The sequence below is a fragment of the Aotus nancymaae genome, unplaced genomic scaffold, assembly GCF_030222135.1.
Source record: "Aotus nancymaae isolate 86718 unplaced genomic scaffold, 86718_ANA_hifiasm-v0.15.2.pri h1tg000029l, whole genome shotgun sequence".
Taxonomy (NCBI): Eukaryota; Metazoa; Chordata; class Mammalia; order Primates; family Aotidae; genus Aotus; species Aotus nancymaae.
Window position 1 is genome coordinate 67,401,089 of NW_026988442.1, and position 27,499 is coordinate 67,428,587.

General features: G+C 37.2%; 1 long non-coding RNA gene across 1 annotated transcript in view; it reads right to left on the reverse strand.

The window, feature by feature from the left end:
* Positions 1 to 27,499, reverse strand: part of LOC135276997 (uncharacterized) — a 397,212-nt gene that overhangs the window by 251,584 nt on the left and 118,129 nt on the right. The window contains exon 4 of the long non-coding RNA XR_010344606.1: positions 4,716 to 4,869. This is a non-coding gene — a long non-coding RNA (uncharacterized LOC135276997). The remainder of the gene's footprint in view (positions 1 to 4,715; positions 4,870 to 27,499) is intronic.

Consider the following 27,499-nt stretch of genomic DNA (forward strand, 5'->3'; position numbering starts at 1 on the left):
TCTGCTGGGTCAAATTTATCTTCTTTCTTTGACAGCATCATCTATGGTTGAAAAATAGAAATACAGACACTACTAATATTTTCCCTGGATTTCACATAAGATTTGGGAAAACCATTTCTACTCTATCTTCAGTGGCTAAAGCAGCCAACCTATCCAATCTACTAAGTTCTGCTATAGGGCTACATTCATTTATTTATTCAGATGATTCTAGATACTGGAAATAGAGATAAAGGCTGCAGTCACTACCATTAGGATTAAATAACTAATTTTAGATAAGTGATATGACGGTGTACTTTAGCTTACATCATCATCATCATTCTCATCATCATCTTATCTTTTTAAATAATTTAACATAAAACACACAAGACAACACTAGATATAATTCAGATCTGACATTATGCATGGAGAAATAGAGAAAAAAAATCCTCCCCCCACCTTCTAAAACAGGATTCTCAATGTTCTATAAAAAACACTTTGTCTCACTTCATCATGGTGTCATCTTCCTAGAGGAACTTGGTAGAAAGACTAGACCCAAGAGTTGAATTGAATCACTTTCTTTAGAAACTTAAGAGCCAGCAGCTAAAATTGCTGGTTGGCCATGGTCCCTGTGAGCAGATGGAGGAGCAACAAGGGCCATGGCAGCAGGAACAGATACAGAGAATTTTGATTCTGAAAGGAAGGTGACCGTGAGAGCATGAGAAGGGAGGAGAGAGAAAACAGGGAGCCTGAAAGAGAAGTGAGTACAGTCAGAAGCAGGAGGACAGAGGAAGCAAGAAAGGAAGAGCAAAAGGAGAAGAGAAATTGAAGAGTGGGTGGGAGGAAGAACAAGTGAGAAGAACATTAAACTACAGCACATATGCCTAAACCCATGAAATTAACATATTGAAAATAATCCAGTGCTTCCTTATAGAGAAAACAGTGGTTGGATCAAATTGCAGGGCCTTGTAGATGAGGAAGCCAAGTGACACACTGCAATAGGCAGCCTCTAAAATGGCTCCCAGGACTCCCTGGCTCCTGGTATGCATGTCCATGTATAATACCCTCCCATTGAGTGTGGGCTGGACCTAGTGACTCACTTCTTACCAAGAGAATACAGCAAAATTGATGGGCTCTCACTTCCAAGATCAAGTAACAAAAACGCTCTGAATTCCACCTTGTTCACCTTTTCTTTCTTTCCCTCACCTACTCACTCTGTAGAATGCCACCTGCCATATTGTCAGCTGTCCTATGGAAAGAGCCACATGCCAGGGAACTGAGGAAGGCCTCTGGCCAGTAACCAGTGAGGAAATGGAGCCTACAGTTCAAAAGCTCCCAAGGAATCAAATCCTTCTAATGACTGACTGAGTGAGCTTGAAGCTAGTCTCTCCTCAGCTGAGCCTTTAAATGAGACCACAACCCTGGCCAATACCTTAATTGTAGCTGTGTGAAAGCCCTTGAGATAGAGAGAGGCACTTAAGCTACCTACTGATTCTGGACCCACAGAAATTATGAGATAATAAGTGCTTGTTGTCTTAAACTGCTAAGTTTTAAGATAGTTTGTTATGCAACAATGGATAATGCACACATTTAATAGGAAAAGGACCACTTTGACCAAAGTTAAGTTTAAGTCATCATTTTTACAAATAGGTCTTGCTATGCACAAGTGCAACCCTAATAGACTTAGTAACAGAATTATGGAAAACTCCACCGATGATAAAGGTAAGAAATTGGTTTATTCCTAATATTCCCTCATACTTCTCGCAGAAACCTGGGTTTGAGCACCAACTATGAGCCAGGTATTTACTAACTGTGAGACACAGTCAAGCCATTTAACCTTTCTGAGACACAATCTTGATATGTGGACAATGCAGCTAATAAATATCTCGTTTGTCATGATTGTCATGAGATTGACCCAAGGTCATGTAATTGAAACTACTTTGGAAACTGTAAAACCAGTCATAATGTAAGTAATCATGACACTGCTGCAGTCCATCTCATGGAATTTCTCGAGGCTAATAACATTTTAAATATTTGCAACTCCTCAAAAAATAGTTCCCTTTTTAATGAGGCAAAAGATATATCACTTTACTTCTTAAGTTTTGCTACGAAATATCTTAAGTTTTTGTGTCATTTTTGCCAAATTTAATGCTTTGGGTCAATACCAATTCCATCTTTGGTCATTTCACATATATTAAGATTTAGCCAAAAAATTCCAAGTTTTTTTTTTTAATTAAAAAAAATATGTCTTAAGTGAGATTCCTTAGAATCAGGGCCTGAGGTAAAAGTTTTTGTTCAAGTGATTTATTGGAGTGTTCTCAGGAGAAGGGGAGGAGATGAGAGGGGAAGAATGTTGACCAAGTGTGGGCTTAGCTGGAGGCTAGCTTCAGTTGATTTGGAAGTTCTGGAGCACAAATCACACCACAGCTTTAGGTCCATCTTGAGGTAAAGAGGCTGGTCTTTTGTTAGCTCCCCACTGCTTTGACCCCCGTCCCTGTTAGTCATTTCCCAGAGGACAAGTCTCCAGGAAGAAGGTAGCTACGAGGTCATGAGCCACACTCAAAGCAACTTGGACAGGACGCAGGGGGGAAGCAAGTACCAGCCACTGAAGGGCATCTAAGCAGGGTAACAACAGCATCTCCTACAGGGGATATATTTCTTGCCTTTTTAATGGTATTTTCTCATCACTTTTACTAATAAGTCTTGTTATGCTAAATAGTTCTAGCATTTTATACCAGCTGTGTTAAATGAGACAGCAGAAAGAGCAGCAGTGTGGAAAAAGAAAGATTTGTCTCTGAGTTGTGCAGCTTAATTCAAGTCAGACAACAAACGAAAGGGGGTCATTGGGAGACTTTTTCACTCCTAAAATATAACCATTAAGAAATACACACCGGAGGTACGTAGGCAAAGCTAAGGCACGCAGGGTGCCTGGGAAGCAGCAGTTCCTCAGCTAGGCCAAGTGAGAGAAGAGTAGGGGGAGTGGCTTGGGCAGAGGAGAAGTCCAGTGTGACAGAGCTGTCAACTCAGGTCCCTGAGAGAGGCAAAGGTAAGAGAAGTCCACACCCATGCCCAAGAGAGAATGAGGAGAAAGGAAGGGAGGGAAAGGGGAGAAGAAGTGATACTCATAACCCAAGAAGAAGGATAAAGACAAGAATCTACCCAGTCTGGAATGATAGGCACGTCCTAACTCTATCTCCTGACAATGAATGCCTCTGATTTTTCCCACCAAATTTTTCTCTGTTTCTCATATCCGACACGGCTCACCCTTTTCCTTATAAATTGTTTACATTTGAAAAAGCTCAATCATGAAACAGAAGATGGTAAAACTTCTGTTTATTTGATGGTTATTACTAACACTTCAGCTGGAGCTTCCTGAAACATTATTGCTCTTGGTTGCCTTGAGGGAAGGGTTGGGATTTGTCAAAAATTATGTTTGACTTTAGTTACCCAGAAGAAATTCTGAAGCTTCCAAATGCATGGGAGGCTTTACAGAGGTGCTCAGTGGGGAAACACAATCTGGAGTTTATACCATACAGAGCACCCAGCCTTTCCTCCCCCAGCATGGATGGATGATCATTGCCAATCCTCATTTGTGTTTCTGACATTAATTAATTTTGGCTTTTTTTGTATATATGAAAAAAAGATTGGAGATTCTCATGAATAAAACAGTACAGTGGCAATACTATTTCAACCAGAATTCTGTCTCTTTCCATCATTCTCAAACATAGATTACTACTTTTTAAAACTATTGCAACTAGGAAATGTTTATGTTTGATAAAGCTAAAATGTAAACACGGGTTTAAGGTGCTTGCCTAGCTTGCTTTCTATAACAAAATATCTGCTGGTTTTCAAAGTTATATTGAAACAGTATGTTAAATTCAGTTCTGACAGCATATAAAGATACTGGCTTTCCTAGACACATAAGCAAAGTCTTTTTTATGAGCTCATAAAGGCTAGACTTAAGGAATATTTAAGTAGTGGATAATTCATAGAACAAATACTATATCTTTAGTCATTCAGCTAACATAGAGGGCAACCACAATTTATTCTTCTTAGATCTTCCTCTCATGTTTCATATTCTTAGGAGGTGAAAGGTATTTAGAAAAGACCTAAATACATTTTTTTATTATTATTGAACTATCAAAGATGTGCTCTCTTTGGGACTGCCTTCACTTCCTCATTCTGTGTATATTAACCCACTTCAGAGACCATGGTGAAATGAACCCAAAACACCAACTTCTATTTGCATTATAAATGGAGACACAAAAGGATATTTTTAAACTTTTGGTTGATCTGGCATATCAAAGATTTCTTTCTAAGCTTACTTCAGTGAGCGCATTGAAGTAAACTGAAAGCAATAGCTTAAAAGTGGCTTTAAAAAGTCATAAAAAAAAAAAAACAGCTATTTCCATGGAAATCTTCAGTTTACTCTCTGAGCCCCCTTTCAGAATTGCTTCTTTCTTACCCTCTTCTTTATTTGCAGGACTCAACAAGGAGGAACTCTGGAGTTTTCTGAATTCAAGTGTTAAGCTAGTTCTCACTGGAGTGCAATCCATTTTCCTTTCCTTGTCAAATTTGCACTCAAACTTCCAGCAAGCAGCCTGACTCTGACTTTTTTTTCCCCTTGAGCTAATTACCAACACTGCACCTTGGACTCTAACCAAGTACTTTGCCATGTCGGCCATTTTCCTCTGCTTTATAAAGTTCACAAGAAAATTATAAGTCAATAGAGTGCTTACCTGAGAGTTCATAGAAGTGAGGCTGATGAAATTTAAACAAGTCGCCAGGTCTCAACAGTCGATACAGCTCTTCTGAACTTCGCCTTAGACCTTCATAGGTCTGCGGCTTTTATTTTCCGTCTTCAAAATGGAGGCGAGGGTCTCCCTAAGAATCCTGGGAAAGGTGAAATAGGCCACAGGTGAATGGCATTTCAAAGCTATTAAATAACCACTGAATATGGCCTAGGAACTGAGCCTGGGAACAGTGCCTGTGGAAGAACCTGAACACCTCCTGATTAGCATTAGCTGAGAGTAGTTAACAACTCTTCATTAAATCAGATGATTAAAAAGTGTAGGCCAGGTGTAGTGGCTCACGCCTGTAATTCCAGCACTTTGAGAGGTCGAGGCCGGCGGATTACTTGAGGTCAAGAGTTTGAGACCAGCCTGGCCAACAAGGGGAAAGCCTGTCTCTACTAAAAATACAAGAAGCAGCTGGACATGGTGGTGCACCTGTAATTCCAGCTCCTCAAGAGGCTGAGGCAGGAGAATTGCTTGAACCCGGGAGGCAAAGGTTGCAGTGAGCCAAGACCACACCACTGCACTCCAGCCTGGAACCAGAGCTAGACTCCGTCTGAAAAAAAAAAATTGTAAAATGTTCACAGAATAGGAGCTTTTATTATCAGAATATGATGGAAAAGGCAAAGTGCTTTAGTCACTAAATTGTTAGAAGTAAAATACACACTACTACTAAATTTGTCTGGACAATAAGGTTTCTCTAATATGAAAAAGTTATACCCATATTGACTATTTGTCATTTCAAAGTATTGTTTTCACTATATCCTCTTTGGAGATGATATCCTATCTGCCTCATATTTTATAGCGTTTGAATATTTAAGTTAATTTTATATACTATCTGACATGTGTCCACCTACAAAAGTATCTCAAATTTTGCTTTTTTTCCGTGCTTTACCATACTTTATATTGATCAAAAAATAGTTCATGTGGGAAAAGGTATCTGTCTGTTTAACCAAATAGATCTTAATAGTGTTGATAGAGTCTTATTATATTCTGTCATAATTATTTTTTAAAACTTCTGGTCTTTCTTTGAAATGGCAAAACTTCTTGGATATAAAGAGTTGAGGATGTAGAAATCTGATTATAATTTCACCAACTATTTTAGTATTATCCTTTGGAAATACATACAGTCTCAACACCAAACTTTGAAACACTAACACACCCCAACCTCCAAAAAGAAAAGGAAAAAGAAAAGAAAAATAGTAAAATCTCTTCACAGATTCAGTAAAATAATATTAGCATTAAATTTTTGATAACACTGATGAAGAGAGATGCTAACATTGACATTTAACAATATGGAACTTATTAGACCAGAGGTACATTTTTCTCTCATTAAGTTAAGGAATATAGTATGTAATCATTTTAGCTTTACAACAAAATTCATTTCTTTAGGGTGGTTAGATTTCTTGATTTGGGTTTGCAAAGTTATTCTCTATTCTTGAATGCAAAATTTGCTTCCTAGTTAAGTCTAGAATACTGAAAGTTATCTGTCATATTGTTTTAGTATTTTTTTTAATACTAAAAATGTCCTGTAAGGACATCCAAGTGTCACTAAATATCTCACCTAGCTAAATTGAGGCCAAAATATGAATGTCAACTTTGAATTCTGAATGCATTTATTCATTGTCTATCAATTTGCCAACCTTTCTAAAGTGCAAGTTTATAAAAATCATAGAAATTGATATTTTCTTGGGGCTGCATAAAGCCTCAAATTATATTTGTCAATGACTCATTCTAGAGGAGAACTTTAGTAATGTTCTATTATTGCCACATATTCCTGTGCTCGTGTTAGAAACACCTCAGTATCTTTCCCTTTCTGCCACCACCTCCTACCAACTTCCTCCCGAGTTATGAGATTCAAGGCCATATTATAATGACCTCGGCCATCATTTCACTAAGATTTTTCCAGTATCACCACTAAGTCCTCCTGAAAACACGCCTCCCTTAAATCGTCCATCTAAACTTCTCAGGGGAAGCCTGCCCAACAGTATAAAGAAAACAAACAGAAATCCGTAATAATGCAAAGGAAGCCAGCAGCTTTATATTGGAACAACCGTGTTCTAAGGTTAACCCCAGCTGAAATTTCTGCAAATTGTCCATTTACATGACCATTCACCAAGGTTATAAGTGATGTTCAATACCAAAGGCTTCCTGCCAGTTTTAAAAAATAATTATGACAGGAATATAATAAGAATCTATCAACACTATTAAGATCTATTTGGTTAAACAGTTTAATTGACTCTGCAAGTTAAAGAAAAAGGAAAAAAGGAATAAAAATCTCTGCTACTGTTAAAAGCAAATAACAAGAAGCAAAGTAAGCCATTGACTTGCCAGAGAAATGAGGTTTCCCAGGAATTACCTCTGTATCAGTCTTTAGGATAAGAAATTTAAAAATGTAAAGTTACTACAAGTTAGCATTTTACTTAATCTCTTCTCTGCCGTGAGACCAAGGCACTGCCGAACACAAAAACATATTTTAAAAAGAATTGAAAATATTTATTTTTCTTTTGAGAAGAAAAACTTCTTAATCAGACTTCTTAATCAGTATGATTTGAGAGTTTATTTGGTATAATTTATTATGATTCCATATAAATCAGAAGTCAAAATGTCACTTAGAAATCTTTGTATTTAAACAAACTTGTTCAACGAATATGGAGGTTCTAGAAAATGTCAGTCTGTGAAATTTTATACATAAAATCATGATGGAAGAAAAAAAATTTAGAAAAAGATCCACTCTTCTCCATCCCTTCACCCAGGGGGGAAGAAAACCTATGTTATGGATGGAGACATTCAGTGAGATGGGTATTGACAGACAAGTGCTAAACCCTATAAAATATAACAAGGAGACTCTGATTCTAATGATAAACATGTTATTGTTCATTTCTAACTGTCTGAAATAATCCTGGATTTTACTTAAATTCTGCCTAAAACTCTTACTTACATTGTGTACTAAAAATTTCACAAAGCAACAAAATCTGGAACAGTCCATCTTGCAAGAATGAACGGCTGCTTTCAGTGTGTCTGATAAAAATGGCATCCCCTCCCCCTCCTCAGGTGCAAACACACCAGAGCAGGTTTTCCTCTTATTCTGATGCATGCCTTTCTTCCCATATTAACAATAAAAGTTTGGTATGCTATCTGCCTGCAGAAGTTCCTTCCTGAGCGCAAGTGTGTCTTATCTGTTGAGAAATTCTGACACCAGGTAGACCGTTGTTTATGTGAAAAGGCATCTCTCTTGGGCAAATGACTGAGTGCTTTAAGAACCTCAATAATTGAGCAAGTTCTCTGTGCAAATATACAAAACACCCAACTAATATCAAATGGCTTTTTCTTAGACAGACTACTATGCATTCCTAAGATGGACATTTCTACATGTAACCTTGTCACCTGGCTGTGTTTCCAAAGCTCCCCAGCAATCGTCCAGGCCCAGCTAGCCTCTATATGGTTTGCCTCTGCTCAGTTTCCACAATCTAGTCAAGAAAATCCAAAAGATTAATTGCTGTTCCCCAAACACTTCTTGCTTTCTCCCACTTTTCACACAAGGGCAGTACTAGGAAAATAAGAATAAGAATAATACAATCTAGGCCATTCACCTTTGCTTTTTCAAACCTGCCTCTCAGGCAGGACTGACAGCCAGCCTCTTCTGCCTACCTGCCCCCAAACCAGCTCGCTGAGCCATGCTAACTCACCACCACTCTGTTCCTGCAAGGAGTCAACCAGATAAACTCATTTAGGTTCATGTGTTAACACATTACTAGTCTACACTTCCAGCTAACTTGTCCAAATTTAAACTTACAAATAAACAGGTAAAACTTCAATTACACATTTATTCTCCTTCCTTCCTTCCTTCCTTTCTTTCTTCTTTTTCTTTTTTTTAAAAAACAGGGTCTCCCTCTGTTGCCCAGGCTGGAATACAGTGGCACAATCATAGCTCACTGCAGCCTTCAACTCCTAGGTTCAAGTGATCCTCCTGCCTTAGCCTCCCAAGTAGCTGGGACTATAGTCATGGGCCACCATGCCTAGCTGATTTTTTTTTTATTTTTAGTAGAGATAGGGTCTTGCTTTGTTACCCAAGCTGCTCTCAAACTCCTGAGCTCAAGCACTCCTCCTGCCTCAGTCTCCCAAAGTGCTGGGATTATAGGCAGGAGCCACAGCACCCAGCTACACATTTATTATTTCTTAAGCATACATATGTGCTGGCCACTGTGCTGAGGTTACAGAGAGAATCAAGAGAGTCTCTACCCTTGTGGTCCTTGGAGTCCAGAGAAGTCAGTGGATATGAACAGTATGATGAACACTGTGATGGGAACGTGTACAGGATACAATGAGAAAATGTAGGTGAGGCCCTGCCCCAGTGGTGCAATGAATGAAGGGGCTGAGAAAGACTCTTTAAAGCCATGATTCCTGGCATGGTGTAAAATAAGTGGGAGTAAGCAGGTGAGGACGGCAAGCGAGAAGGACACTCCCAAGCAAGATTGCAGAGGTGGAACACAGAATGGCGTGCAGCAGGAACAAGCTACAGTTCTGGTTCTGGCTTTAGGACTTCAAGCCCATGGAAGAGATATTTTTAGTCAAGTGAGTATTGTCAGGGTATTTAGTCAACCCTCCTAAAGCAACAACTTCCTTTTTTTGAGAAAGAGACCAACTCTAACTTCAGGATTTCCCTTCCACTCACAAAGACTCCTCCAAAGTAGGTTCTTCCTCTGCTTTTGAATCCAATGTACCTAGACACCCTTCCCTAACGTAAGCAAGTCCATCCATCCCATCAGATTTAATTGCTCCACATAATTCTTTGTACCTATTTTTATATATAGTTCTCAATTATCACCTTGTCTCCCCCACAACACCTTGGGACAAGACTCTTGAATACTGTTTCTTTCTCTTCCACCTTTCAGAACATTTTAGAGCTCTGTAAATATTGATAATTTGTCATGTGACTTTGCATCTTCATAAACAGAAGCAAATATTTTTTCATAATTGTTTCTCCAGCAATACTTTCAAGATAGAGGTAACAGCAAAGTAATTCACCACAGGAGTTAAGTGTCCAAGGTTGTTAGATACAAAATAACAACAAAATTGAAGACCCTTGAATGCCTATAATGGAGAGTTTTGTACCCTGTATCTCTCTTAATCTTCACAACTATATCAGATGGCATCAGTATTATTGCCCCTATTTTATAGATGAGCAATAAAATGGCCCTATTTTATAGATGAGAAAACTGAGTCTCCGAGAGATTAATTTGCCCTGCTCAGGAAAGTCAAAGAAAACTTCCCTGCAGAAGACCCATGAGAGCCCAAAGTGACTAGGATGTAGCCTTGAGAAGAGAGGAAAAGACTCTCTGAGGTAACAGACAGGGCCAGAGCTCAAACCTACATCCATCTGACTCCAAAGTTTCCAGGCTAAATATTTTTATGTCAATGCATTAAAAAAAAATACAATTTAAAACACATGCAGCTGTCATTGGTCACTTTTGAAGAAGGCTACGAAATATGCTGAAACTGGGGGAAAAAAAGGTTAAATCCAGTATTTATCCTGGGTTTTATAGACAGATAATATAATGAACATATATTTCCTTAGGGTAATCAAATAGGAAAAGTTTCTCTTAGAAATATTTCAACTATTAGGTTAAAAGGAATTACATTCATAGAATTAATATACTGTATTGTAGCCTCTAATTAATTAAGGGATCTGAACAATGATCGATAATGGCTACTGATATCACAAAAAAAGAGACAATCTAGCATTGTTTGCCTCCTAATAGAAATACATGGCCAGGTGCGGTGGCTCACGCCTATAATCCCAGTACTTTGGGAGGCTGAGGTGGGCAGATCATGAGGTCAGGAGTTCGAGACCAACCTGATCAACATGGTGAAACCCTGTCTCTACTAAAAAATACAAAAATTAGCCAGGCCTGATGGTGCGCACCTGTAATCCCAGCTACTCAGGAGGCTGAGGCAGGAGAATTGCTTGAACCGGGGAGGCAGAGGCTGCAGTGAACGGAGATCACACCATTGCACTCCAGCATGGGTGACAGAGCAAGACTCCATCTCAAAAAAGAAAGAAAGAAAGAAAGAAATACATGACACATCTATGAAATATATTTGCCAAAAAAAACTCACCTGAATATAATCATACATTCAGATATCAATTAACAGGAAATAGAAAAGACTGAGGAACATGTCAAAAGATAGCACAGAAATTTAATCAATTAAAATCAAAAAATTCACAGGAAAAACGACCTAGTTTCTTCACCAAATAGTTGTTTCAAAAAAGAAAGAAAAATGGAAGGAAATCTATGGAGTAAAAGACACTTAAGACACATTTCACCAATAGCTTTCTATGGACATTATTAGGATCTAGATTCAGATAAATTGTTAAAAATATATATGTATATATATGAAACAATTGGAGAAATCTAAATCTTGAATTGCTACTGAATATAATTAAAAATTTTTTGTTAATTTTTAGGTGTGCTAACATTATTGCATTTGCCTTTTAAATTTAAAAAACCCTTAATTTTGGAGATAAATTTGGAAATATTTACAGATGAAATTGTGCAAGATTTGTCGCAAAAAAATTTGTTAAAACAAGATTAAATGAAGATACAGATTAGACTAGATTGGCTATGAATTGATGGTTGACTCGACAATAGGAATGTAGGGATTCATTATATACCTCACTCTACTATATTTTTGAAGTGTATATATATATAAATTTCAATAATAAATTTGACATAATATATTACTAATATAATAACAGTAAGTCTTTTAAGCCACTTCCTTTCCCTGGCTCCACTTGGCCTCCTCAGCTGTGGACTTTTGACACTTTGTTAAGCCTAGTGTCCTCTTCTAAAGACTCAGTAGAAAAACAACCATCCAAGGATATCCTTCACCAGGTAAAAAGGGATCATCTGAGCACTGGGACTGCCCTTGCTTTGATTATCATCCTCCCTCTTTCTGGACAAGATAGTTCCTAACCAAAATGTAGTTTGGCTGACTCTGAAATATGCTAGCAGAAGGCATATATTTTTCAACCCTGCCCTTAGGCAGCCTAAAAAGTGCACACCCTGCAAAACGATTAAGATCACTCCCTGTCACACCCCTTCCTCATTTTTCAACTTCACTTTTTATCATCCTGCATTTTGACATCAGGGACATTTACAATGATCAGCAAGGACACAGACATTCTCCATGGTAACTGTAAGTTTACTTGTTTATTTAGAAACGTCTAGAGTCGGTGGCATGCAAACTCAAACAGGGCCTTGGAGAACACTAAGTTTAGTCGCCTCACTTTCCAGGGGTGGTAAGCTAGGCTCCGAAAGGTAAGGGGCTTGCCCAAAACACATGCAAAAAGGAAGTGCCTGACCTGGGCACTCTAAAATTACAAACACAGTTTTCCTCTCCAATCTCTATTTTCAAGAACAGAGGAGGACTCAGAACTAAAATTGTATGACTCATATCAGTCAGTGTCTCTGAAATTTACAATCCTAAGCAATGTAGTTGAGGCCCTTAAGTCCACATCCTCTCCCCTACCTGGGGAGATCAGCATTAATAATGAGCTGAGGTAGAGGAGCTTGGAGGCTTGAAGGGGACGCAAAGGGATTTGCAGTGCAGGGAGGGCCACGTTTCTGAACTTTCTTATCTCCTGGAAGACGCCTAGTGTGCTTTGAGCCTACAATGTTGATCACTTCTTTTCCTTTGACCTTCTTTTAGTTCTTGCATAGTTTTCTTAACTTTATTCATAGTTTTAAAATGTCTGGTGGGGGATTACTAGCTCATATTTTAAACCCTCTCTTCCTCCAACTTGACACTAAACAGATACAAAGATGAATAAAATTACCATCCTTAATTAGTGCTTTTGCCTCAGTCATTCCTAAGCTGAAGCCATTGGCTAAGTGACCACTAAAAATAGTGTTTAAAAAAGGTCTTCTGTGTTAATTTCCCATAAATGTATTTTAAAATGCTCCCATCCCATTCTATAAGTTTTATGGTTTTCCAAGAAAGCCATGTCCAAGAATAATAAGTCAGTTGCCCAGGATCTCAGAGCTGTTGGGAACGCAACCAAGAGCTAGCCATGGGTCTAGCTGACCCCAAAGCCCATGACTTCCAAGCAACACAAGAGAGAGGAGGGCACCATCTAGGTGTCTTTCTTAGCTCCAAAGGAATAAAAGTCTTCCCAGGAAGGGACCAGCAGGACCTGAAGGCCGTTCTTTAAGTCCCCTTCAGGATCTCCTAGTGAAAAGGCCAAAATACGTTCTGTGCTTTTCAGAGACAGAGTTGTAAAATGGCTGTGGAGGAACAGCCTCGGAGTGAACCTGACATTGGGTGTGTGTAAGCAGTTCATGACTCTGCGGTTGAGTGTACATGAGTCACCCAGAACACCGTTAGGCTCCAACATAAACCATGTCCTCAGGCCTCACCCTCAGCCCCTGCCACAAGCTTATTCACACATGATGTGCTAGCCTGGCACCCAAAACCCCCAAATCATCTGTGAGTCACAGCTCATTACATGGAACACTGCAGGCTTGCTATCCTGATGTTGGGCCATGATTTTCTTAATTGAACCAAGAAAAGGAGCGTGGGAAGTGAGGGAGCCAAGCTGTTACCTATGCATTAAAGAATATGAAGCAGGACCAAAGGCACCAAGAAGAAAACATTCCAGGTTTAGCTCTCTCTCAAGGAGGTCAAGAGCTCCAGAGCCAGGCTGCTGAGTTTTAAGCCCAGCTCTACCCCTTAGCATCCGTATGATCTGGGGCATGTGATTTCTGCCTCAGCTTCCTCATTAGTGAAATGAAAGTAAAATAGCATCTACCATATAGGGCTTACCCCTGTTAAAACAGTAACACCTAAAATGTATATTTAAATAAATGCAGGTTGAGTATTCCTTATCCAAAATGCTTGGAACCAGAAGAGTTTCAGATTTGGGACTTTTTTTTTTAATATTTGTGTTATGCTAGTTCAGCATCCCTAATTTGAAAATCCAAAATGTTTCAATTAGCATTTCCTTTGAGCATTCTATCAGTGCACAAAAGTTTCAGACTCTGGAGCATTTCAGATTTCAGACATTCAGATTAGGGATACTCAATTGTACTATTAATATGCCTTCAGAATACTTTTACTTAGAACCATGTATGTCATTGGTATATAAACCATGAACTCATCAACTCATTGCAACAAAGATGATCATGGAACTGTAATTGGAGAGCTTTGTTTATAACAAGCTTGCTCAATGATTGATATCTGGAGATGGAAAACAGAGTAAGTGGGAAACTAGTAACCAATATAATCTTGAACACTATCTTCAGGGAGTTTAAAATTATAATCTTTAATAAGTGATCTTTTCACATCATTCTATCTTAGAACTACGTCTAGGTATCTTTTCCTTAACATTTAGGTGCATGAGCTTCTTTATCTTCTTGCTAAAGTTCCAAATCTAATTTCTAACACAGGTTACTTGCTGTAATAAACTCTACAAGCTTTAAAATGACAGGTTGAAAGATACAATTTTTTAGAGTTATGAATTAATAGCTATATATGTCAAAGACTCTGAAAGGGCCAACTTTTTCATATTTATAGATATATTATTGAAATGATAAAAAATGAACTGTGGAAGAAGGAAAGAACAGAGAACCACATATAATGAATCAAACATACCTAACAAGACATGTACAGACACTTTGGTGTGCATCTCTTTTATTATGTTACATTAATCAAATACTGCTAAAGACATCCATCTGAGCAAAGTGTCATGATGATATTCTATAAAAACATTCTTTTGAAAAGAGTCCATCCTGACAGCCATATCAACTATATTGTTTTAAGTGATTGTCAGACCCACACTTCTCAGAAATTAAGACAATTTATGTATGTGCCTCTTGAGTTCTCCTCTCAACCCCACTGAGGCTAGCTTTTTAAAAGAAAATAATTTAATTGGAGAAAATGGACAAAATCTGACTAAGGACTCATAAGACTCTGGGTGCAAATAATTTTTAAAAATGTTTTAGAAACATAATATCAATTCATCTAGTTTTAAAGTTTTCACAAATTATAATTGGAAATTCTGCTTATTTCACAAAATAATTATCTAACCTTAAAAGGATTTTTCCTGATGGCTTTACATAGTGATGGTGAGATATTGTTTCATTTTCATGTTGATAAACTACATAAGAATTGCAATTTTTATATGCAATTGTTCATAATGTGTGTTTGGATTTCTCTGTTTAAATTCTATTAGAGTCCTACTTTATGAAAAATCTATCACTTAATATTCTATTTAATACTAAGATGAACATACATAAAAGCAAACAGATGAAGAAGATGAGTAATATCTCAGGATCTGTAGCCATTAGACTATGAGCAAATCATAATATATTATTATAAGTCCCTTCTGTTACAGTCAGATATTTCAGAAGAATACAATAATGTATTAAAAATGGAACTTCTCTTGTCTTTAAACAGCATAAGTAATTCAACTGATATATCTAGATAATATTTATAGGTCTCAATACCTATGGTTTGGTTTTGCCTTTTCTGAATTAAACTGGATTTTCAAACTATTTAGGTCCCACATTCATTTTACCCTGAGAAAAGATATGTCAAAGAACTTTATAGCTAGAAGTTTGTCTTAATTAACATGCAACTGAACAATCAAAGTTTAAAAACTGAAAGCCAGAAGCTGAATGTAAGACTGATTTTAATATCCTTATTTTTGGGGGAGAATTTATCATACAAAATTGATGGCAGGTAGAAAGAGGATAAAGGTGTCCATAAGCTGCTTAATCACCTATACATTAAATTTATTTGGAAAGAAGGATAAATTGGGCCAGTTGCACCTTTGCCTTCATGTAGATTCCATTTTCTCTGTCAGTTTGAGTGAACAGTTTTTAGTTTTTCTACTACCTGCCTTCTGTGGTGTGGGAGGGGGTTTGGGATGAGCTTACTAAGAAATAAACAAATAATTTTGGGCCGGGGATGGTGGCTCATGCCTGTAATCACAGCACTTTGGGAGGCCAATGTGAGCAGATCACCTAAGCTCAGAAGTTTGAGACCAGCCTGGCCAACATGGCGAAACCCGTTTCTACTAAAAATCCAAAAATTAGCCAGGCATGGCGGTGCATACCTGTAATCCCAGCTCCTTAGGAGGCTGAGGCTGGAGAATCACCTGCAAGCGGGAGGCGGAGGTTGCAATGAACAAAGATCGTGCCATTGCTCTCCGGCCTGGGCGACAAGAGCGAAACTCCATCTCAAAAAATAAAAAAAACTTTCAGTCTGATGTAATGTAGCTAGAAACCTCTCCTCTAAAATTGCTATAAATTGCATAGAAAGAAAACCTAAAGTGTAGCCATGATTATTTTTAGAATGTGTTGAGGTCACCTTAGAATTTGGCCCTCTTACCAGAAGACATCTATTCTTTTTGTTCCAGTCCTTGGCACATCCAGAATGACCAACCTCACTTATTGCTGTCACTCCCATACAAAACTAATAAATTTCCTCTATGCACAACTAACCCCTACTAACATTCATCTGCTAGATGATTTCTTATCTGTATGTAAAAAAATAATAACCTGGTTTTTAAAAATTACTCTCATCATTTTGTCCAATAGAACAAGCACAAAAGTCAAAGGATGGCAAAGTTTTCCCTTCGGATTTTACATTGAGGAGCTAGATTTATTTTTCTCTAGTTAACTTTTGAACATTTTTTAAAACTCATCATATCGTTGTGTTAGTGTTCTGGATGTCAAAATACGATTTTATTTTATTCTGTTTAAACTGAAAATGAGCTTTACAAGGAAGGCTTGCTAACTTTTTAAATAGTTCTGGAAAAGCATAGGAGGCTTTTAATTCACATAAATATAAAATGTATTTATGATTTGGATTTTAACCAATGTAAAGTATGTATCTGAGTATTGAGTCCAATGACTGCAATCTACTCTTCTGTGTTATATGGAAGATGAATAGAAGAAATAAGCATTTTTCTCTAATCCTGGCCACAGACCTACAAAGTGGGTACATTGCTCTTAATTTACCAGTGAGGAAATGAAGGTTTAGTTGGATGGAGTGTCTTGCTCAAGGTCACAGTGGTAGTAAGTAGGCAGAACCCAATTTGAATGAAATCCAGGCCTTTCTGGCTCCTAAACTGTGTTCCTTGGAGCCTATGGGACTGCCAGCCTAAGAAAAGCCCAGGTCAGTTGATTCCCCTTAACAATGACTTGTTAGAATCAGTCAGTCCCTGCCCAGAGACGTTCTTCTTTAAAAGAAGATTTGGAAGGACCCCACAGCATTGACCCAAGAAAGCCTTCAGTATTTAGGGAAAACTCAAAGCCAAGCAGACATGATGGAGGACAATTTCCTAAGAAATCTTTTTCCAAGATTTTGGACATAACAATCTCAAAAAGCGTAAAGATCCAGTAATACCTGTTGCATAAGTCTGCCTCTGTTTTGTTTTTGTTTTCTCTTTCCTGGTCTAAAGAGATTAGAAAAAGAAAAGGTAATAGAAAATAGAACAATGCAATTTGAAAAAAAGATTATAGTCCTCTAGCAGACTGTAGCCTGAAATCAAGCCACTGGTTTTGTTTCACCCACACGAAGATTTAATGTTTTTTAAATCAGTTTTCAATGCTAATCAGAATATTTTTACATAAAATTCCAGATGTATAGCTCCTTTTAAGAATTTAGGAAATCTGGCCACCCTGTACCTATATTGTAGCAATTGGCTGGAGCAGAATAGATGTTGTTCAAGTTTAGAAAGGCCACTTATCATCCAGCTGGTCACTACTTCCACCCTCCCTACCCACCTCCCATTCAGATGCACCTTGCTTTACAAAAGAGCTATGGCCTAAAAAACCATAAATTGAAAATATCACAAGTCAAAAATGTATTTAATACATCTATCCCACCAAACATCATAGCTTAGCCTAGCCCATCAAACATGCCCAGAACAGGCTTACTTTAGCCTACAGTTGGGCAAAACATCTAACACAAAGCCTACTTTATAACAAAGTGTTGACTGTCTCATGTAACTCATCAAATACTGTACTGAAAGTGAAAACCAGAACGATTGCCTGGGTACACTGTAGAGTATTAGTTATTTACCCTAGTGATCACATGGCTGACTGACAGGGAGTTCGCGCTTATGGCCGCCACCTAGCATTCCGAGGTATTGTCACACTGCCTATCACTAACCCAGGAAAATATCAAATTCCAAAACCTGAAGTATGGTTCCTTCAGAATGTGGATGGCTTTTGCACCATTGTAAAGTCAAGACATCTTAAGTCAAACCATGGTAAATCCAGGGACTGTATGATCAATTACATTACTTGGCCCCTATATGCCTTTTTGTGTGTGGGCACTACTCTAAAACATTTGTGGGGATCTTTGAAGAAGTGGTCCAGCCTCAGTTTTGCACAGGGTTTTCGCCCAATTTTTCTTGCTTCAACACCAACAGCTTTGCACGAAGTTGGGGAATGCTCATGAAAGAGAAAGAAGTAGGTCGTAACAGGGAAGTAAAATCTAGATTTCAGTTTTTCATGAGTTTTTTTAAACAAGCTGAACTGTGATTGCTCTCTCAATCCCAATTTTCTAGTTAGAGACTGACTCTAAGAAGGTTGGTTTGATTCCAAAACAGCACAGAGTTTCTCAACAGGCACCATCTCTCCCATTAGGAGCAGCAGGCAGGTAAAGCAACCTGCCAATTCTCAATGCCTCTTTGGAGCTGCTCGGGAAAGACCTGGGAGTAAAATAAGAACTAAGTGGGGAGATATTCTGTTGAGAGATTCCTGGGTTGTGTCCCTGCCCTTTTCTCTGCTTGCATCCTAGTAGCCCCTGCCCGCTCATGACTTTCCTCCTCATCCAGAATTTTGAAACACCGCAAACACTCAGAAACAATTGGCAGGTGCTTTGAAGCCATTACCTGCCTGCCATGCTAATTACAAGTCATTACCTGCCAGCAACACACAGTTTTGTACAGTTTGTGAGACACAGGGAGGCTCTACTTAACTGGAAGGATCATTTTTCTCACACTAAAGAATGCCAGCATTGGCAGCTCTGTGCCCACCGGTATGACGTAACATGTAGCTGGTATGTCCTCTGTCTAACTCTTTCTTGAGGATGGGCACACATGCAGCTTGCATGGGAAAGGTCAGAGGCATACCCACAGTTTTCTGTCATTCATCACCTCAAATTTCATATTGCTGTGTATTAAGGGGGGAAAAAAGCCACAAGTTCCATTTTGTAGATTTTTCCTGCTATAACAATTCTTTGAAAACATACTAAATACACAGTGAAACAACGCTCTCATGTTAACTGTGCCCTTTATAATAAACATGATTTTAGGTTGCCATGTATTATTATCTATCAATAAGATAAAGTTCCATTACAATCTTAATTTACACTTACAGAATGGGTATTACTAATGTCTGTAAATTATGCATGTCTCTGTTATATGGAAGTCCATCGAAAATGGTCATTTCTGATCCATATTTTATATAAATTGTGACACAATGGATAATTAAAAATATTAATGCTTTCCAGTTACTTTTTAAATTATAAAGAGCCCAGATCTGCTGCTTTCATTTTAAGTTTAATTTTATTTTATTGTTATTCAATCTCAGCATAAGAAACACAGAAATTTACCAGGTCTTAATTGACATGGTTAAAATCCCATTATTGTGCTCTTCCCTGTCTTGGCAATGAACACAAAACATACCAGGTATGCCATGCATTGTATGTTGTCTGTACTTTGAAGATAATTTACAGGATTTTCCAAAATGACACTTCCTTTTTATTCAGCAGCTTGATCATAAAGACAGAACACTCTTCTGACTGCAAATATAGCAATTATACCAAGTTATGCTTTGACATTGTTACCACAGGCAAGTGGCCAAAGAGCATCCGCAGTCAAAATATCTAAGCAAGTTAACAAGCTCCCTTTACTCTCTACAGAGAGGAAGAAGAAAGGGAATCCAACCCCTGAGAAATGTTAAAATGAAGGAGAAAAAAAGGCTGTTGGTGTTTGTTAAAGAAAATGGTGTCAGTGTCTTGGGCTGATCAAGGTGTAGAATCTGGGGCCCTGACAGACACCCAGGCCTACATTTGACAGGAAACCTTTTTCCAGTACAGATCTGCTTGATGATCTCAACTAATGAATGACTCCGGTCTGCAAACCCTTGCATTGGAACTACACCTTGCTTTAAGGTTTGGTCAAACTGATTTGGCCTCCCTGTCACCTCTCCTCTCTCTCATCCCTTGCAAGACTTCATTTTGCCTTCTCTTTTTTCAGCCCCATTTTACAAAATATCACCACATTTACCACACAAAAGACATCGAAACTAATTAAGTAAACTCCAAAGAACTATTACAAATCATTTTGCTTCAGCCAGAGATATCAGATTTAATTAGGTGATCGGTGTTGATGGGGTACAAAAACAAAAGCTATCTCCTCTTTGAAAAGGTTCAGGCCCTATAGAGACCCAGTCTTCCCACTATGACACAAATAATAATTGAGCATTTCTTTAAAAAAAAAAAAAAAAAAGACAGGCATGAAAAGAGGTTTCTGTGTTAGAGACAAAAGCTTTCAACTAAGGTTCGCTTTCTCTTTTTGCCAGGTGATTTAAAAACAAAAAACACACGATCTACAAAGGAATAGCTATAACCTACATTGATATCACCATGACACAGAATATAAAGTGGTTCTAACAAGCATAATTTTTGCAAGTGATTAATCAAAATCTATTTAGACAGTCATCTTCAATGATTATCAACAGACTTGCTTAATATCACAATGAAAATCGTTTATTTTTCCCTGGTTATCCACGAGATAATAGGTTTTCCTCAGTGTGTAAAACAAAAGGTTCAAGTTTAAAGTTAATACAGTAGTTTAGAAGACCTGGGTTTTAGCGTGAGAGATTTCTTGTTCATAAAGAAAGTGGAAGAAAAACTGAAGATTCTAGATGGCCCTACATCAAGCATAGCATTCTGGACTGAAGTTAGCCCTGTTTCTATCATTTGCTAAGAAAATGTTACTTTGATATACTGACAATAAATAACACACGATGGGGTAATTACTTTTTAGTCAGTCTTTATCATGAATTAGTTGTCAATCCCAGGTACCAAATCTGTTGGCTCTTGAAAGAAGGCAGTATTCTTCTCGAGGAAAGACTTTTTACTAAAACATTTATCGCATAAGAAGTTGAAAATGCAATGCCATGTTTAAATTTTCATACCACACACTTCTGATGGATAGATTTCTTATGGGAGTGGAAATTTGTGTCATTATCATCTTAACTCTTAATTACAGTGTTCCATACACACACAGGCACACACAAACACATATATAGAAAGATTGGAAAGGAAAACAAACACATACTGGGTTCTACCTGATAAACAGTAGATCTCTTTTGTGTCTACCTGGTATTTATGGTACGAAGCACCTCTGAATAATGGCTTTTTTATATACTGTTGTTAAACAATTTTTCTGGAATTTTTATCTAACAAATGCACATAACTTTATATAATGGAATAGCCTTAAAGCAAGTCTGAAACACTCATACAAGTTACCAAAAAGGCCAACATGGTATTTCCCAAGTTTAAGCACACCTCGAAATTCTTTTCTTTAGCTCTTAAAATCTTGAAAGGAAAATAATTTTCTAAGTTGGCATTTAAATGGTATCATTCCGTGTGAAAAGAGTTACTGAGACATTTGTTGGAAGTCAACAAAAATAATTTGGACATATTTTGAACTTATTTTATCTGACTCCTAGACATTTAATTTGGTGTGAAAAACGGCAACGGTAGAAAACAGATGTTAAGGGGCCAAGTATACAGCAGAGGTCAAAACAAACATAAAACACCGCTTCCATTTCTAAAAGACAGAGAGGAAAAAAAACCACAATTCCTCTAGCAACAGGTTCTATGTTAAACCTGCTTTTTTATTGTTCTGCTTGTGATGTCCATAGACTACACAATGCAATACTGTCTGCCATGGAGCAATACCTCTCAGCACTAGTAATTTAAGACTTTCTTCTCTGTAATACACTGAACCATCATAACCTGTCTCTTCCCATTTAGTTTAACCTACAACCACCACATACTGATTTGGCTGTGTGTGGCTTTTTCTATTGCCATTTATTACTCTGCTCGACTCCTGAAATTCTGTTTGCAATTTAAGGCCACAAATTAGAAGCGTAAGTCATCTGTTTCCTATAATCCCCCTGTCAGGACTGGAATCGCATTTGGAGCTCAACACTGAGCCTGGGCCTGGGCCTTCACAGACTTTCTGATTGGCTAGCCTCTCTAAAAGCTGCAGCGGAATAAATAAAATGCTCTGGAAAAATAGAGCTTTTGACAAAAAAAAAAAAAAAAAAAAAAAAGATGAAAGAAAAGAAAGGGTTTTTTAATATTTTATTTTCCTTTTCTTAATTATTAAATCAAGAGTAGTGTGGTGGTTTTTTGTGTGTGTGTGGTTTTTTTTCATTAAATAGCAGAGCTGAATGTTACTTTTTCAAAAACAAAACAGTATTTGAGATTCCATGTGGGAGAAAAGTGTAATCCTGCTTCAATTAGTTATATATTTTCACTGTATATGGAATATCTTTAATAAGTCCTGCCATGTTTCTTATAAAACATATTTTCTATATTGAATATGTACTAATTAGCTGAGTATTTTTTAATAGTATCATAGATCTTTTGCTAAGCTAGAACTCTATGAAGTCCTAATCCCCTCATTCTACCAGGCTCTTTTAAAATATTTCAGCAGATTTCACTGAGTACCCCTGGATCTTACAGAAAGATTTCAAGAAATCAAGTACAAAATCAATTTGTCTTTTTAAAAATCATTCGTTCTTTTAATAACATAAGAATTTCAAAAATTTGGGAATATGACTATTTCTTTCTTCCCTATTTCCTTGGTTCATTTTAATAGACTCCCTACTATCCCTGGTATGGCTTTAGACTCTTTCAGCATTTCCTGTTTTAAAACATTTCATTTTTTCCATTATACTTTGTGTTCAACATATTAGATTACATGTTAAAGACAGCAAGATACAAAATATAAATGGAGAGAAATGGACAATAGCCACATTTAAAAACATGTTCTGAGTTCTCAATACACTTGTGAACCACCATTGAGCTTTAAAAAAAATAGTTAACTAGAATAAAATCCAACAGACTGACTCACGTTTGTTAAGATTCTTATACTAGACATACCTGGACAAAAAGGTTAGAAATAAATGAATCAATATTAGCTGAATGCCCCAAAAGCAGAGCTTGTATTTCAAAAGAAAACAAAGTTCAATGGAAAAAAATATGTATATGATGCAAACTACATTTTATCTAAAAATAAAAATTTAACTTAAAAAATCAGAATAATTTTTAGAGAAAAACTAAGAAAAAAGAAATAATTTAAAGAAAAAAGAATCATAACATTAAATTATTTTAAAGGTATGGGATCATTTACAGTACCACTTCTGGAAATGTTTTGTACTTCTGTAACTTAAATTCAGTGTCTACTTTTTTTTTTACATCAATTTCTGGAGGCTGTTAGTCTATAGTGTGGCCTCTGATCTCTGGTTATTTTAAAAGAAACAAAGGAGGAAAACTCGCCAAGACGTTGAGGTTTCAAAAAAAAAAAAATACCTACTGTACATGCGCACTCTGATTATTTTCTAGATATTTTTTCAACTATACTTTCTGTGTTGCAGATTTATTTAATAAACAAATGCATCTTCTGGGCCCATAATACACAAATGCATGCTACTGTTAATTCATTTACAGAATGCACTGTGATGGCCCCTGAGCAAAAGAGCAATCTTGTTATAATGAATGTGTACTATTCTTAATAAGCACACTGTAGCAACGACCCACACTGCACACAAAAGCACACCCAAACCATTTGGTTTGTTCCCAGAGCTCGGACACCAGCACCACTATTAAATAGCTGTGCGCTGGGAGAGCAATCGAGTATTGGCATGCAAATGAGCGCACGAAGAGGCCAGATGCTGCTCTTTAGAAAGGAAAAGTGCCACAGCTCAAATTTGGGGAGAGAGAGAACCTACAAGCACAGGGCAGCTTCGCAACTGTGGGCCATTATATTTCTGACAGGGGTAGAACTGCCGGTGGGATGAACCTAGGAAAGAAAGATGAATAGAGCAGAACTTCTTGCAGACATGTGAACATTTGAGGCCTTCCATATTTCCCTGGATCCGCTAGAGAGTGCTGGTCATGTCTTGGGGTTTTTGTTTGTTTGTTTGCTTAAGTTTGCGTATTTTTCTTTTTTGTTTCTGGTCCAGAATGATACCTGGGCAGCTTCATTTCTGTTTTTTAAATTGAAGGCATCATCATTCCTCGTAGTTAAATGATTCTTAAAGTTTTATTTGTTCAAATAAAATATTAGGTTATTGAGAAGAACGTGAATTTTTTTTTTCCAAACCAGCTTGTCATGCATGATATTTATCTGTTTGTAGATCTTTCAGGCTTTCATAATTTGTGGTGGGTATAAAACCAATGAGTTTCTGCCTTTATCTTATCATAACAATTGACTGCCTTGAGGACAGAGTAGGAGGGAAAGAAAGCCAGTACTCAAGAGGCTAAAACTGGTCTTGCCACAACATTGGTAGGCTGTGTTCCAACAAGAATCAGAATACTGTTTTTCCTCTTGACTTATTTTTTATTTTATTTTCTTCTCCATGTTCAAGGAGGCATTGAAGGTGAGTGCAGATGATAAGGATTGAAGTCATGAATATGCGTTTGATAACTGTACTCATGCAAAAGAATCAGGAACATTCATACATGCTAACATTCACAAGGGGACATTATAGGAGTTCTGTGACACAGCTAATTAAAATCTGTAAGAGCAATGTGCCCCCTTTATACTGATGGCACTTTGAGACAGGACCATCCCCTACCCTCATGATAAATGAATCATGTAGCAATAGAATTTACCATATATCTTATTTCTATAAACATTTACTGAACAGCTACTTAAAGGCAAGTTACTACACTAAGTTCTTAGAAGAGTTGAATCTCACTGGAAATAGTTCATAGTAGTGGCTGCATCTACACACCAGACCTCCTGATAACAGGTCGGTAATTACAAACTCCACAATAAATCAATCTTCCATACAGAAATACTGACTTTAGTAAGAAAAGAAATGGATATAAATGTATCTGATGGGATTATTTATGTCCATTTTTTTTCTTGAATGATCACAGCATTGTTTGTACATATCTGAGGAGACCCTTCTCACCAGTCAATTGGTACATAAAATTCATCCATACACTTAATAGATATTTATTGAGCAATGTATGTTTCCTAGGGCTGCTGTAATGAAGTACCACAAATTGAGTGGCTTAAAATGACAGAAATTCATTCTCTCACACTACCAGAGGCTAGAAATTCAAAATCAGTGTGTTGTCAGGGCTGTGTTACCTTCAAAACCTCTAAGGGAGGACACTTCCTTGTCTCTTCCAGCTTCCGATAGCCCCAGGAATTCCTTAGCATGTGGCAACATAACTCTAATCTCTGTCTTCATCGTCTCATGGCTGTCTTCCCTCTGTGTATATCTGTGTCACCTCTTTTTATAAAGACACCAGTCACATTGGATTAGGGTACACCCTAATTCATTATGACCTCATCTTAGCCTGATTACATATGCAATGACCTGATTTTCAAAAGCGGTAACATTAGCAGGTACCAGGGGTTAAGACTCCAGCATCTTTTAGGGGACACAAATGCTCAGCAAGTGCTTAAGTATCAGTCACTTGTACTTGGGCATTTTATCATGTAAAAAAATCCCATAAAGTGTGTTGTGGAATTCAGTATAAGAATGTTGTTGAACTGATCTATCAATTTTTAAAAAATAAAAGTAAGTTTTTTTTTTTTGAGATACAGTTTCACTCCATCGTTTAGGCTGGAGTGCAGTGGCACGATTTTGGCTCACTGCAACCTCTGCCTCCCAGGTTCAAGGGATTTGTATCTCAGCCTCCAGAGTAGCTGGGACTACAGGCTTGCACCACCAACCACTAATTTTTTTTTTTTTTTTTTTTTTTAGTAGAGTCAGGGTTTCACCATGTTGGCCAGCCTGATCTTAAGCTTCTGACCTCAAGTCATCTGCCCGCCTCAGCCTCCCAAAGTGCTGGGATTACAGGCATGAGCCACCACGCCTGGCCAATAATAATAAAATTTTTTTAAGAAGGAATATTGCTGAAGATATTCTTTATTTTGTCATAGAACATCCTCACTATAAGGACTTATCGGAAAAAAATGCCCTCAGGACTCAGAATTAAAAATTATTGAATTTCTACCAATTAATTGGGTTTTTTAAATGTTTTATATGCTATTAGACATGTAACTGATCTTGTTTCTCTCTTTGAGTTGGCTGCTAGCAAGTTCAAATTGAATTTGAGACTTACCACAAACAAGTATGTAATAAACTCACAAATGTATTTTATGTAATGAGCTTTACCCAGCTTAATCTTTTCTTCCTCTTTTTTCCCCTTTGCCATTTTCATATTTTTTATTTTGTCAATGTATTATTGAAAATAGCATTCAATGACTAATTCTGGAGTAAAGCAAGCTATAAATAAATATTAAAATTCATTAGAATAAACCCAAATTAATTTGATATTTTTCTAAGACAAAAATAATTTAAAAGGTGAAATATACTGTGAGGAAGAACACATTCCAAATACTAACTTATTTGTTCTCTATTAGTGGGACTAAGTAAATAAAAATGATATGATAACACAGGACACTTGTAAAGTTAAATTGAATTCTCATGTAATTCTAAAGCCTGAGGGAAGCCTTTGAAGCAGTGAAGTTTCTACAAACTTCTGTATGCCCTATAATCAATAAAAAAAATAGAAAACAGGGGGATTAGCATGACCATTTGCTTCAGCTATGTAAAGGCTGTCAAATAGCAGAAGGAATAGACATTTTATGATCAGTCAAGATTCAACACTAATTGTTATAGAATATTCCAAGACAGAATGAAAAGAACCAACAACCCAATATGACCCATACTGAGAAAGAATATCCCATTCTCAATCTCCATTATCAGAAATGCTTAAAAAGCTATGGTATATCATAAGTCAGGGATCTGAAATAAGAATCTCAGCACTAGGTAGGAAATTGGCTTCAAGAACTACATTTTATTTCATACATGGTTTATTTTTAATAAAGAAAAACACTGGCATTTTCTTATCAAAATTGGACTCACTTAAAAAGTTCTAAAATTTGTAATAATTTTGCAAATAGAGCTATTTAGGAAAGAGGTAGACAAGACATAGTCATCAGTCTATCTGGGCACCAGTTGTACATTAAAACTTTCTTTCTGCAATCTTACCGAATAACACAGTCACAAAACCTAAGATTTTGATAAGCATACCAATTTCACCTGATTAATTTAAAAAATAAGCAACTGGAGAAGTTACCAGTCCCAAGACTACAATTGGAGATGTAGCCATATATCTTCCAAAGAGTCAGAAAATCATGACAACTATCATCCAAACACTCATTTCAAGCGGTGTGTGGTTTCTCAATATGCAGTCACCAAACATCTCATGCAATCTCCAGACACCCAGTTTCTGAATCTCATCCTAAAAGTCATAGGATGACTCCGTGTGTCTTTGGGTGATGATTGTGACTGTGGTTCCAGAGTCACATAACTTTAAGGCCACATCCATGCACCTTGACCACTGCCATGACTAAACTTTTTTCCCATTCACACACTACTGAG